The sequence below is a fragment of the Hylaeus volcanicus genome, chromosome 2 (assembly GCF_026283585.1).
Source record: "Hylaeus volcanicus isolate JK05 chromosome 2, UHH_iyHylVolc1.0_haploid, whole genome shotgun sequence".
NCBI lineage: Eukaryota > Metazoa > Arthropoda > Insecta > Hymenoptera > Colletidae > Hylaeus > Hylaeus volcanicus.
The window spans coordinates 17,262,908-17,275,671 of NC_071977.1; the positions used below are offsets into that span (position 1 = coordinate 17,262,908).

The 12,764-nt window shown below is 34.3% G+C and overlaps 1 protein-coding gene across 3 annotated transcripts in view; it reads left to right on the top strand.

The window, feature by feature from the left end:
• Positions 1-12,764, top strand: part of LOC128872653 (glutamate receptor 1) — a 648,027-nt gene that overhangs the window by 478,743 nt on the left and 156,520 nt on the right. The window lies entirely within an intron of this gene.

The following is a 12,764-nucleotide window of genomic DNA, read 5'->3' on the forward strand; positions in this document are numbered from 1 at the left end:
CAAATCGTATTTAATTTTATCAAAATCGATTAAAACACTGGTTTTTCGGAAATTTACTGTCTTCTTTACCCTAGAAAACAATACCCTATGGCTGTGATCAAGGTAACCGCGCTTCCGGTCTTCCGCAATATTGACTGTCGTTGTTTTCTCTTCGAGGAAGTTGTCAGTTGTATTTTCTTATATTTTTTACAGTTTTATCGCGTTCTTTTTACTAACTTTGTGTCGTCGAACTTTTTTTTTTTTTTAATTTTTTTACCACTTCTATGCTCCAAATTCAATTTTCTTTGCGTAGAATTGTTCAGAATCGCTTACATTGTAATAAAAAAATATAAAAAAAAAGTACTTTTTTCATTTTGTAATGTTCCAAACCCCTTAAGGGAATGGTTTAATTCGATGTTAAATGGAACGGAGGTGGTAATAGTATTGTAATCATAGCAAAAAATACCATAGCGACTGGAAGTATGAAGAATATTTGTGCTATTTATGATGTTGTTAACGCATTCTACTATTAGTTTCTTTTTTTTTTAATTTGACCTTTTTGTTTCGTGAGTGAAAATCATTGATCGTTTTACTTATTTGAATACCAGAATTGGATAGTGCTTTTATCAGGTAGTTGTCGCACAGATATGTGATACGGCTGCTGATGAGTTGCAGCTTTGATTCCGCTAATAGAATATTCGTGATAGCCTAAAGCACTTTTTATTGCAGAGTACTGTATTCTCTCTAGCTTTTCTTTCAAGTTTTTCTGTGTTGGAAAATAAATATAACATGCAAAGTCTATGTGTGAACGAACTAGATTTTTATATAAAACTATGAGTGTGTCTGGATCTGAGCCCCACCATGTGCCCGTTAGAAATTTAATGATGTTTAGTGCCTCCATACTTCTTTTTTGTACATGACAAAGGTGAGGTATAAAATTTAATTTATAATCGAAGAGTTCTCCTAAAAATCGAGTGACGCTGCACGATTTTATAAAACAGTTATCTATCTTGATTTCTATTTGACCCGGGAAAATCTTTTTTTATTGAAATGGAGTATGTTTTACAATACACTGCAATATCTCCCGCAAACTGGGAGATGGACACACATTTAGATAGATTTTTCGTTATATCTGAAACATATATTAAGTAGAGTAGGGGACTTAGAACACCCCCCTGCGGGACACCTTTATAGATCAAGCGAGTAAGTGAGAAATTTAACAAATTTTATTAATTGAGTTGAACAGTCTAACGAAGCCAGTTTGTTTATTAGAATGACGCTATTAACATTATCAAAGGCTCCTTGAACATCTAAAAACGCCGCAATTGTATCTTTTTTTTATTGAAACCATCTTCGACGAATAGAGTTAGGTTGACAATGTTGTCAATACACGATTGGCCTTTGCGAAACCCAGTTTGGCTGAGCGGTAGTAAATTATTGAATTCAAGCCACCATTGTATTATGCCACTATTTTTAATTAGAGTTTCTAAAAGCTTACAGAAACATGAAGAAAGTGCTATTGGACGAACACTTCGGCGGTCTGGTTTCTCGATGAAATGAATGCACGAGTGTTGCCATTCTGACGGAAAGTCACTGTTAGAGTACATTTGGTTATAGATATCCAGCAAAATTAATTTATATTTTAACGGTAGTTTTTTTATTACATCATAATTGATTCCATCTAAACCTGGAGATGAATTGGGATTCCGTTCATTTAGTGCAAGATTAAATTCGGTTAAATTAAAATACTGATCAAAAAATTCGTCCGGATAAGAAATAGGTTCATAAGATGCATCGGTGGGTACCCATGGTGGGCTAATCTTGTTGAGAGCGGAGTTGACCAGATTTTCATTTTGTAGATTTGACTTGACGTTCGTTGGGATCATATTGGCCCATTTGTTTTTAAAAATTTTAGTTTTGTTCTAAGTGTATTTTAAATCTGTACGGAAATTGAGGGTTTTTGTGAACTCTTTAAAGTTTTCTTTCTTTCTTTTTAAACAGTTTTTTGGCCTGAGGTACTTTTTTTGTACTCTATTAGATCGGTGAGATTATAAGTGTGTTCCCATTTTTTCAATGCAGCCTTTCTTAGTCTCTTGATCTTATTGCATTCTTCATCCAACCACGAAACTGGATTGTTGTATATATAAGATTGTTTAAGTATTTTTTGGAGGGGAGTATTGTCCTTGATTGAGTCAGTTACTGTGTTTAAAAATACTCTGTATTTATCGCTCGCCAACATTAACTCAAAGTTTGGCGAAAAGAATTCGGAATAAGCATTGTCTAGAGGTCTAGACAATCAAGAACTTTATCCCGTTTGGTACGAATAGAATTTATTTTAAGAGTTTTCTTTTTGGTAGAAATTTTTATCGACATTAATATTTACGTGAATAGAGTAATGATCAGAACCGAGAGGATCATCTTGCACGTTAACCGAGATTTTATCTGCAATGCCCGTTGTTGATAGTATGAGGTCGATGTTGGATTTCTTATTTCTATGAAAATCTATTTGCGAAATTGTATTTGAGTTATGGAGAAAGAGATCGTGGTTATCAATGGCTTGCAAAAACCTTTCACCATTGCTATCGGAGTTAGCGCAGTTCCAGTTTCTGTGGTGAGAATTAAAATCGCCCATTAAAATACAGTTTTTGTCGTCCCCTACATTAGTAACTATATCCTATTATTATTTTAAAGGTGGGGTTGATGTTTGTTAAGCGGACGCCACACATTTCGATTGTGTTATCGGAAATGTTTATCTGAGTGACTTTCGAAAATGCAATGTTTTTACGTAATAAAACTACGATACCTCCACTAGATGAATGTAACCTATCCTTCCTATATATATTAAAGCCTGGAAACTTAAACTCTTTGTCCGGTTTTAGCCACGACTCGACACCAACGAAAATGTCAACGTTTTTCAATTTGATAGTTAATTCTTCTTTGCGTAGAACTATGCTTCTTGTATTCCAAAACATTAGTCGTAAGCCAGAGAAGTCCAGTGATCGATTACAATGGGACTATTTTTAACTGACTTCGAAAAGGAGAAGGTTACTCAATTCGACATGTATATTTTTTTTTTTATTTTTTTTGTTTGATGCTGCAGTGAAGCTCCTTGGTAGACCATTGCTAGTTGTTTGTCAAAATTAAATCTTCTCCTGGGGAGGTGAGTGTGGAATCTATTAATGTTTTATTGTACTATTTTTGGTCATGTGGTTCTTCTTTTTTGTCTTGGTAATTCATGAAATGTCACTGTCAATGTCTGATGATCCGTTGTTACTGCGGGAATCCTGAGGTTGAGTGGCCAGTTTTTTGCATAATCTATGGAATCTGTTTTTTATACTGCGTTCTTTCAGGAGAGGTTATACATTTCTCATCATTTCTATTTGGGCCTGTGTGTTTGTTGTAAATGTTCTTGATATTTCGGTTGGATCGGGTGATCCATACGCGTTTTCCAAAAAATTTTTTAATTGATCGTAGTTTAAAATGTATTTGGTACCGTTGTGTTCAATTTCTTCTTTGGCTGGTCTAAGCATTTCGTCTATTTTTTCGCAGTTTGGGTTGGGTGAAATGGATCGTGTCGTTTTTTTTGTGAGCGTTGATGTTTTTTTTTGCGTTTAGAATAGTTGTCGGAGTCTTACATAAAATTCAGGTCGTCCAGAGTTACGTATTCTAGAACGTTTTCGAATGAAGTCTGTGAAAGTGCTCTTTTAGTGCCGGTTTTAATTGTTGGTGTATCTATCGATAGTTCGGTTGGAGGCGCTGTCAGTGGCTTCGTTGGTTTGGGTTCTGTAATGGCATTGAAGGGATGGTAATGATTGACGTGTTTAATTGATAGATCACTGGTAGGAGAAATTCCGTTTATTTTTGCGACTGTCTCCAAGGGTGACTCGTACCAGACTAACTCGTCAAGTCCCGCCAAATCGTGGCGTGCCCCCTCAGGGTGCCCATGGCCCGTTGTCTTGCGGGGATGCCATTTGGCAGAGGTAGCGTTTGCTGAAGAAGGTGGCAATGCAGCGGAATTTCCCAGGGTCCTAGATCTATGGCGGGACCAGCCGATGGTCGCCTGACCTCTCGTCGAAGACCCTTGAAGAAACTCAGGGTTTATGACACTAGCGCTTAACTATCGAGGCCGTTGGCAAACCCTAGCTACGTGCATGCTTTACAAAAACTCTATTCGTTACAACGGCTTTCTAAAAAATAGTTCTGCTATGGTTCGTGTCATAAACCGTGCTAGCCGTTTGCACGTTCGAAGTCTTTTCAAACGATTACAGCTAGCCGCTACAGCATCTTTACTGGTTGACGGTTGTAGTGCTGGGGTTACATTTTTGCAGGATCTGGCAAGGTGACCTTCTTCCTTGCATAGAAAGCATGTTAATTTTTCCGTCGTTAAGTAAATCCAGTAGTCAGTATTGTCGTTATTAATCGAGAGAGACTCTGGAATTTCTGGTACTTCATCTGGTTGTATATACATTTGTCTCCGAAAACTTAAGACGTGGGAAAAACCGGGGTCATTCATACCTGCTCTAATGAAAGTGATTGGGGATACCGGGTGGATACTAAGTTTTGAGAGTTCTTCTGTAATGATGTAATGTTGTATGGTATAATGGAACAGACGTTGGATAGGATTAGTGGCCTGATTGTTAGAGTGTGTGCTTTGGTAGGATTCTCAGTTAACTTGTCGGCTATTTCCTTGCTGCTTAAATATAAACAGACACGGCTTTGCGAGATACGAGACACAAATCTGATATTTATAGGATCAATCATTTTTTCCGATAGCCAAGGTGTATTCACGAATTGAAATTCCTTCGATTGCATCAAGTACTATTGCTTGTTCTCTCGTTGGAAATTGTACTCTTTGAGTCATTTGAGCGTAGGAGGTTGTGGTAGGTGATTTTCTGTACTGTGGAATCCATGACTTTTTGAGGAGTGTGAGACAATGAAGCTCCTGTAGTCAGAGGCTTCGTTGTGCTTTTCGGAATACACGGAAAGTTTTAACACTAAGATAACGTAGAATGAAAACTAAATCACATATTATTGTTACACAGACACAATGCTGACACTGTAAATAGCTGAATAGACTCGTTGGCACGAACACGTAAATACGTCTTGCTCGGACCACGATTCAAGCCGAACTCATAAACTTCAGTTCTGACACATTAAAAAGCTAATCAGTTCTATTTGGTTGAAAAGTAAGAGTTTTTTGAGAATTTATTCCAAGTAAAAGATAGAACAAACAGGTCTCATGGTTTTGTCATTAAATATGCATATTATTATTATAAAGAACATACTTTCGTGTATCGATAAAATAAATAATGTCGATTTCTTGCTAAACGAAAAAGAACACCTGTATGATGGGATGGATATCTCTACTTCAGGCTGAAATAGTTTATAATCATCAGGTAGCTTTTTATACCGTGACTTTGGAAAAGTAAACAAATTACTAAATTGACGAAGTTGTAACGTTTTAAATGAAAATTCGATTTTTTAGTAAAGAATTCACTTTTTGTCCAAGCATAAAAAAAACTGATAAAGATAAAAGTATTACCCTAGTTTGGACTATAAAGGAACACTCGAACCGTGTCGATGTATGTATACTACTCCCTTTATGCTCCGTTCTCTTTGAATCTTCACAGCTTTCACAAATTTTCGAATTTGCCAAAAATCTAGCACTGCGGTACTTCGTAGACATCAAACGATTGATGGATAGAAACATTTTTTTTTCATTCTGTTTAACGAAAAAAAGCTGATTTTTAACATCACTCTAGAATTCAGTTCGTTCGATCGTTATTTGTACTCACAGATTGTTTAGAATCATTTACCTTTCCTTAACTAAATATTGGAATTGGAATTTCTGCGTATGAAATACTTATTTTCAAAAGTTGTAATTCAGAAGTGTAGTTTCTTTTTTATGGTGTTTTAACGTCACAAAAAGTGGTAGATTTGAAGTAGGAGATTTGAAGAGGAATTGTATTACTACAAATTATTGAAGTACCTATGGAAGAAGTAAATCAGCAGGAATAATTTAATATTCAAAGAACATTGTAAATTCAATGACAAAATTTGTCCTTAGCGAATGCATGACAAGATACATTTGCATATTTCAATATGAGACCGTGTGAATTTTAATTTCATACCGACACGGTCTAGTAACTCGTAAAACTCGGATTTTTCAGCTGCTCTTAAACTAAGCGTGCAAACGAAAATATATGTGACACTGAGTTTCAATGCTTGCGGTAAATACACGCCTCTGTGAACTAATACACATACAAGAATATGCACTTGGATTGTGCTTTGAACGTACATAAGGAATCGTGGTTGACATTGAGTAATGCTTGTTTCGATAACCACAGAAAAACCATTTGCGGAAACGGTCACAAATCACACTTAACGAGGTTATCTCGTTGGAAATTGTAATGATAACGAGAGTTATCATTCCTCAATAACAACAGTTATTATTGCTGATCAAATGATAATAACTAATTCCTTATTTTATTCATTAACTCATAGCAGAACTACTTCATAGTTGTTCGTTAAAGTATCTTATTTATACATATCAAGGATAAATATTTGTTTGCTTTTGTAGTTAACGATAGTCAAGGAATATCTGACTTATGATATATTAACACTTAAAATATTATTCCTGACTCAATTGGCGATTTTCATAATACATTTTCAATATCAACATTCAGTTACAAAATTATAATTAATTAAAAACAAGTTCATACAAGTTTTTGAACCATCATCACTTTAATTATAATTGAAGTTCTGCTTTGGTCTATAACAAACTTTACTATTGAAAGAACTATTGAAGAAAACGTTGTAAAATAAACAGCATGAATTGATTGACGTATTATAAAATCATAATATAAGGAAATCAATTAGTTGAAGAAACAAATTAATTGTTCGCTCTGTCAGGTGTGACACATGCCAGTGGCAACACAATGACATTGTTAAATCAATAACAACACAATTCATAACGGTTTTCTTTCGATTTTTGATCAAATAAATTTAAAAAATAATAATAAAGTAAAACTAACAGTTATATAACAGTATCAGTCTTATGTAATTAAATTGTTCTATCCTTTTTTCTTCGACTGCAGTTCCTTTTACACAAACGAAGTATCGAGTATATACAGTGGGTGTAGAATGTATTCGTACACCGATCAATTTCCCAAAAAACTTTTCAGTGAAATTGTAGTTTCTTAACTTCTTTTTTTATAATCAATGATATTTTACATATTCTCGGAAGTCTCTAAGATAGATATAGTCCAAACAATATTTACTAGTTAATATAACAAAAAACTTCAAAAAAGTCGAAAAATTACGCCAAGTACATGAAAATGTGGAGGACTCAAGGAGTTATCATTGAAAACTAGAAGATCCCCATAAAAAAACTACAAGAAAGTAAAAAAAGATGTGAAATCGAAATGAGCTGCCAGGTGTTTTGCCTAGATTTCCGCGGCCTGGAAGTCAAATGCTTGGCGTGGCCAGGCAAGGCATTCTCAGATCATCAATACCCATACTTTCTCTGTCACACTTTCAGGTAATTTGTCAATTTAAAACTCCGACAATATTATGAATACACTTTCATTGTATTGGGTTTTAAAATATTTCTAAGGTCATTCATCGACGCCAATACCTTTACTCTCGCAAGCTTTCAGATAATTTGTCAGTTTAAAACTCTGACAATATGAGTACATTTTCATTATTTTGCGTTTTAAAATAATTCTTATTCATCGACACTTTGACCTTGCCTGGCCACGCCAACCATTTGACTTCCAGGCCGCGGAAATCTAGGCAAATCATCTGGCAGCTCATTTCGATTTCGCATCTTTTTTTACTTTTTTGTAGTTTTTTTATGGGGATCTTCTATTTTTCAATGATAACTCCTTGAGTCCTCAACATTTTCATGTACTTGACGTAATTTTTTTACTTTTTTGAAGTTTTTTGTCGGATCTCACTTCTTTTTACAAATCATTTATGATATAGAATCTATTTTAAATTTATAAAAATAAAATTAATATTTCTGTAAACTCTACATAAGAAGTCTAAATAATTAGTTGTTTTTTTAATTAGATAGAGTAAATTAAAGGGTGAGGGGATAACAAAAGGTATGCTGATTATTCGTATGTCACGTAACCGCAGACTTCTCGATTATTATTAGTTGCGTGAATTAGCATTGCGACAAGTAACATTTGGTGATTCGAGGAAATAATTTGGCCTCGAAGGTCGAACCAGTTGCACGCTTCAAGGCGAAGTTTTTCCTTTTACTTTCGCCATTTGCGTAAGCCGTTCATTATTTAAGCCGCGCATACCGCGAATTTGCTGAAGTGAGGCTGCAATTTGTCCAACGATCGCTGCGTCTGACAATTTTATCGTATTTAGCACCTCGTTGAAAGTTTACGCAGATTCAAAGAATTCTTTAAGCTTGTGTTAGCAGAAGGAGTTATGGCGCGATGAATTTGATTAATTTTCGCGCGTATTTTCACTAGACAAATACGAGGAAAATTTAATAACCTTACATCTATTATTCGTCAAAGTTTAATTGAATTCGAGGAAACGTTTGCTGTTTCGTTGCTCAAAGTATCATTGGAATGGTGCGCGTCCGCAAACTGTAGTATGCAAAGGGTGGTGTTAACCCTCGCGCTACCGGGCAGGAAGGTAATTCATTCTGGGCATATTAACGCAAGCATTCCTGCTGAAATGGTTTCTTAATCATTCTGGAGAAATTGGGTGTTATGATGAATTATTTCCTTAAACGAGAATGATCTTTTATAGAAAATTATGTACTCTTTTAAGGGAGTAAATGATTTAATTGATCAATCAATATTTTTTATTTATATGGAATTCTTTTTATACGGATGCATTTATATGGATCGTTTAATACTTTTGATTTTTATGGAATACTTTATCCATTGATATATTCAAGATATAATCTTTTTGAAAAGTTGTTGTTAGAAGTTATAGGTTTTTATTAGGTAGACACTTAAGCATCCTAATTTGGTACTCTGTATAATAAAAAAGGATTTGCTAGTGCAAGAGATAACCTCCTCAGTCCTACATTTTTCTTCTTTGAGTAAAAAGAAAATTCTTCTTGTTCCTCTAGTCACTTTATATTTACGTTTCTTCTTTTAATACTTACTCGTTTTCTAATTTCTTCCACACCTGGATTATATATACTATTAGTATTGGTCTATTCGGGCCAAAAATTTATAGAATTAATTGACCATTTTGTATTTCAAATTTCTTTAATAAATTGTATTTCTGTTTGTTTGCAGTTCTTTTTCTACATTTATTTTTCAATAAGGATTTTATTTCAATAAACAATAAATTCTTGAATAACATTCGATTGTTGCTTTCATCGAACGATTCATAAAAATGAATTCAATTAGAATGTTTCAGTCATTAGGAAGTATGGTCTTCCTTAGCTAAACTTTTCAAAAATAACAACTCATACAAAAAATAAAATTACACATGTAAGCTAATAATGGAAACCTGTACAAAGTTAAACAAAAAAAACTCTTCTGAACTATTTCCCATACGAATTCAAAAATAAATATTAACCCATTCACTGCCAGGGAAATTTGAAGCGTTTTGCCTTGGGGGGCCAAGATTTAATACAGACGTGTAATGTAGGCTATTATTTTGATAATAAAAGATGATATTAAATATATTGTTTTAAAAAGACAATTTACGATCTTCTTTTGCAATAATTCATGACTCAAAAGGTTCTAAACACATCCCTTAAATAGTTTCATTCAAATCGAACTATAGGAGACATCTCATAGTTGGCAGTGAAAGGATTAAAAATATGAAAAGTCTCCCTCTAAGTTCGAAGTATAAACAATATAAATCCAAAAAGAACAAAATCAAGGATTGCTGATTCGAAAATAAATTAAGTGCGATAGTTCTAGCAAAGTGATTGCAAGTGTACCGGCGGTGGAAAAAGATATCAGCCAAGCTCTTCTAATCGAGCGGATCAATCGAAACATTAGCCCCGTAGGGTGGCGGAGGGCGAGAATTTAATTACTTAATGAAGCTCGCGGGACGATCGTTCGACCGAAACGATTAATCACCCCTGCTGCTGGCTGGTTGGCCGTTTCGTGCTTTGCTGGCATTCGTTTCATTATAACTCGCTCACGCGTCTGGCGCACGACGAAGCTATTTAGGATTCCGAGCAATTGCTCTTCTTCGACAAAACGAACCGCCATAAGAACGAGCAACCCACGGACGGACGGAGTTTAATTACAGAATGCAAATGCAAATATACTTTAGGGACCGGCGTTGGTCGTCTACTTCGTGCGTCGAACGCTGCCTTAGCTACCCTTGCTTGCACGCCCTTTGCCCTCGATTCCGTCCTTGTGTAACGCCAGACGACGCGGTCTACCTCGATTAGCGCCGGAACAGCTAAAGGAACGGACTAACAGGGGAACGAGATTTAGCTTTGCATGTTGGAGATTTCTGTGTATGTATACTCGTAGTTTAGCTTCCTGGTTCGGCTATTTTGTTTATCGAAAAGCCCATGTGGTGGGCTTTAAGAAAAATGTGCGAATTATACTAGTACAAGATATTTGTATTTGATATTAAGTATTTATTTCACGTATAATCATATATATATATATATATGAACCGATCATTGTGCAAATCGATTAACTTCATAAAATAAAAAGTTGAAAATGCGATGTAACAATGTACTTACATTGTTGTCTAAATTTTCCTTCATAATATAAATTCAGATAAATATTGTAGAATGAAGAAACACGGATGTAGCTCTCATCTGACGTTATATAAAATTAATGAGAAAGAATAGCCAAGAAATAATCGTCAGTATTGTTACACTTTTCACGTGACTGGTGGAATTAATCGATTTGTGCAGTGAACGGCTCATATGTGCTTATGGTAATCATATAAATTATCTTAATAGGAAGCATCTATATTTTGTATGTACATATTCCATTGATTATTGTATAGTAGGATTACAGCGTTGCTCCTGTGGCGACCTTTATGATAATCATATAAATTGAACAATTACAGAACATCTCTATTTTAAATATTAGTATTTCCTTGATTTTCGTATGGTTAGATTATCACATAATTCATGTAGTGACATTTATGGTAATCATACAAATTATACAATTTCAGAGCATCTATGTATGTGTAACATAAAAGATGGATGTGTAATTCTTAAATAAATTTTTTCAATTTTTATTCACTTCGTATTAATAAAGGCATAAGAACCTTTGCTAGATTTTACAGTCTTTATATTTATAACATGTAAAAATAAATATATTTCTTTTATTATTAAATAGTTATAATATACAAATAGAGAACGCCTATATTTACATCATAATTGATAATCAACAGAGCAAGTGATAATGAGTTCTAGGCTAAACATACTTCATATAGTGACTTCTTTATCAATTGTTATCTTTTTAGAACATAAAGTCTGACTAACAACAAACACTTGAAAACAGCACATTAAAGAAGACTGTAAGTATCCTTTAAACAAAATTTATATTAATAAATATTTTTAAAAGTCATATACTGTACCATGATAATGAGGTTGTACTAGTAATAAAATGTAACATTTATTATCTTAAGAAATTGTTTACTTTATATTAATAAACATTCTTAAAACTTGCGAATCTTACAGTGATAAGAAGACTATGAGAGCCATTTAAAGAAATGTGAAACTTATTATTTGTTGAGACGATTTACCTTATCAGAATAAATAAACTTGAATTCCACGATTATTACAATGCATGCTAGGTATGAAAGGATTAAATCGATCAGTACAAACAAGATAGCCTGTATAATATGTATGTTGAAAAGTGTTTCACATCATAATCTGCCCATAATGTCATGAACCTGTCTTCCTAATGATAGCGTTTCAGTTAAAAAAATTCTACGTGAATGGAACGCACCAACCAAACATGGTTTACCAGACTAACTACTCGAAACTCCTAACAAGGTGTTTAGGTCAGACGAACTGCATTCCAGGCCGCCAGGTCTCCCTCTACCCAAAGTTTTGGTTTTCTTTTTGGAACAACTTCGCGAAGTGAAGGGACTTCACTGACCCATACCTGTCCATTTTAACGAGTCGCCTTAGCGTGTGCTAACTTTCAAGGTAACGTTGCCGTTAAAGGTCTTTGCCTCATTGGTTCAAGGTGATCACGTTCACGGACACGAACTCGACCTCGAACTTGTGCGACTTAAAGCGAGCTGCTCCTCGAGGAACAGGGCAATTTTTCGAGAATTTTTAACGTAGGAAATACGTAATTGAGACAGTTCAAATGATGATAGATAGATGTATACACTATGGAGTGTATGTTGTAAAATTTGTACTAGGAAATACTAGGAAAAGGTCCTTCAAATTTGTTTATACGGTCGATTATTTATCAGTGCAAGTCACGATAGATAACTAAAGATCTAAAAATCTTGACAAATGGAAAACAAAAATGGAACAGTTTCCTTATTTTTAGACGTTCATGTCATACTACGTAAACAATTTTCAAAATTCCAGATATGTAGGATTAATGCATTTACAAGAAAAGTTGATTTTTGGGAACTTATTTTCAACACCTTGAGAATTGACTTAAATGAAAGAAGAAATTATAAGTCATATATTATATAACAGATAATAGCAGTGAAAATAGCTGTACTAAATATTCTTTGAATTCTGATTGACTTCTGGTAAAAAAATTTAACTCAAAGAAAATTTTCTTCGCACTTTCTCATATGCACCTATACTCGTTGTGCCGACTTTCAATTTGAAGGTCAATATTGGC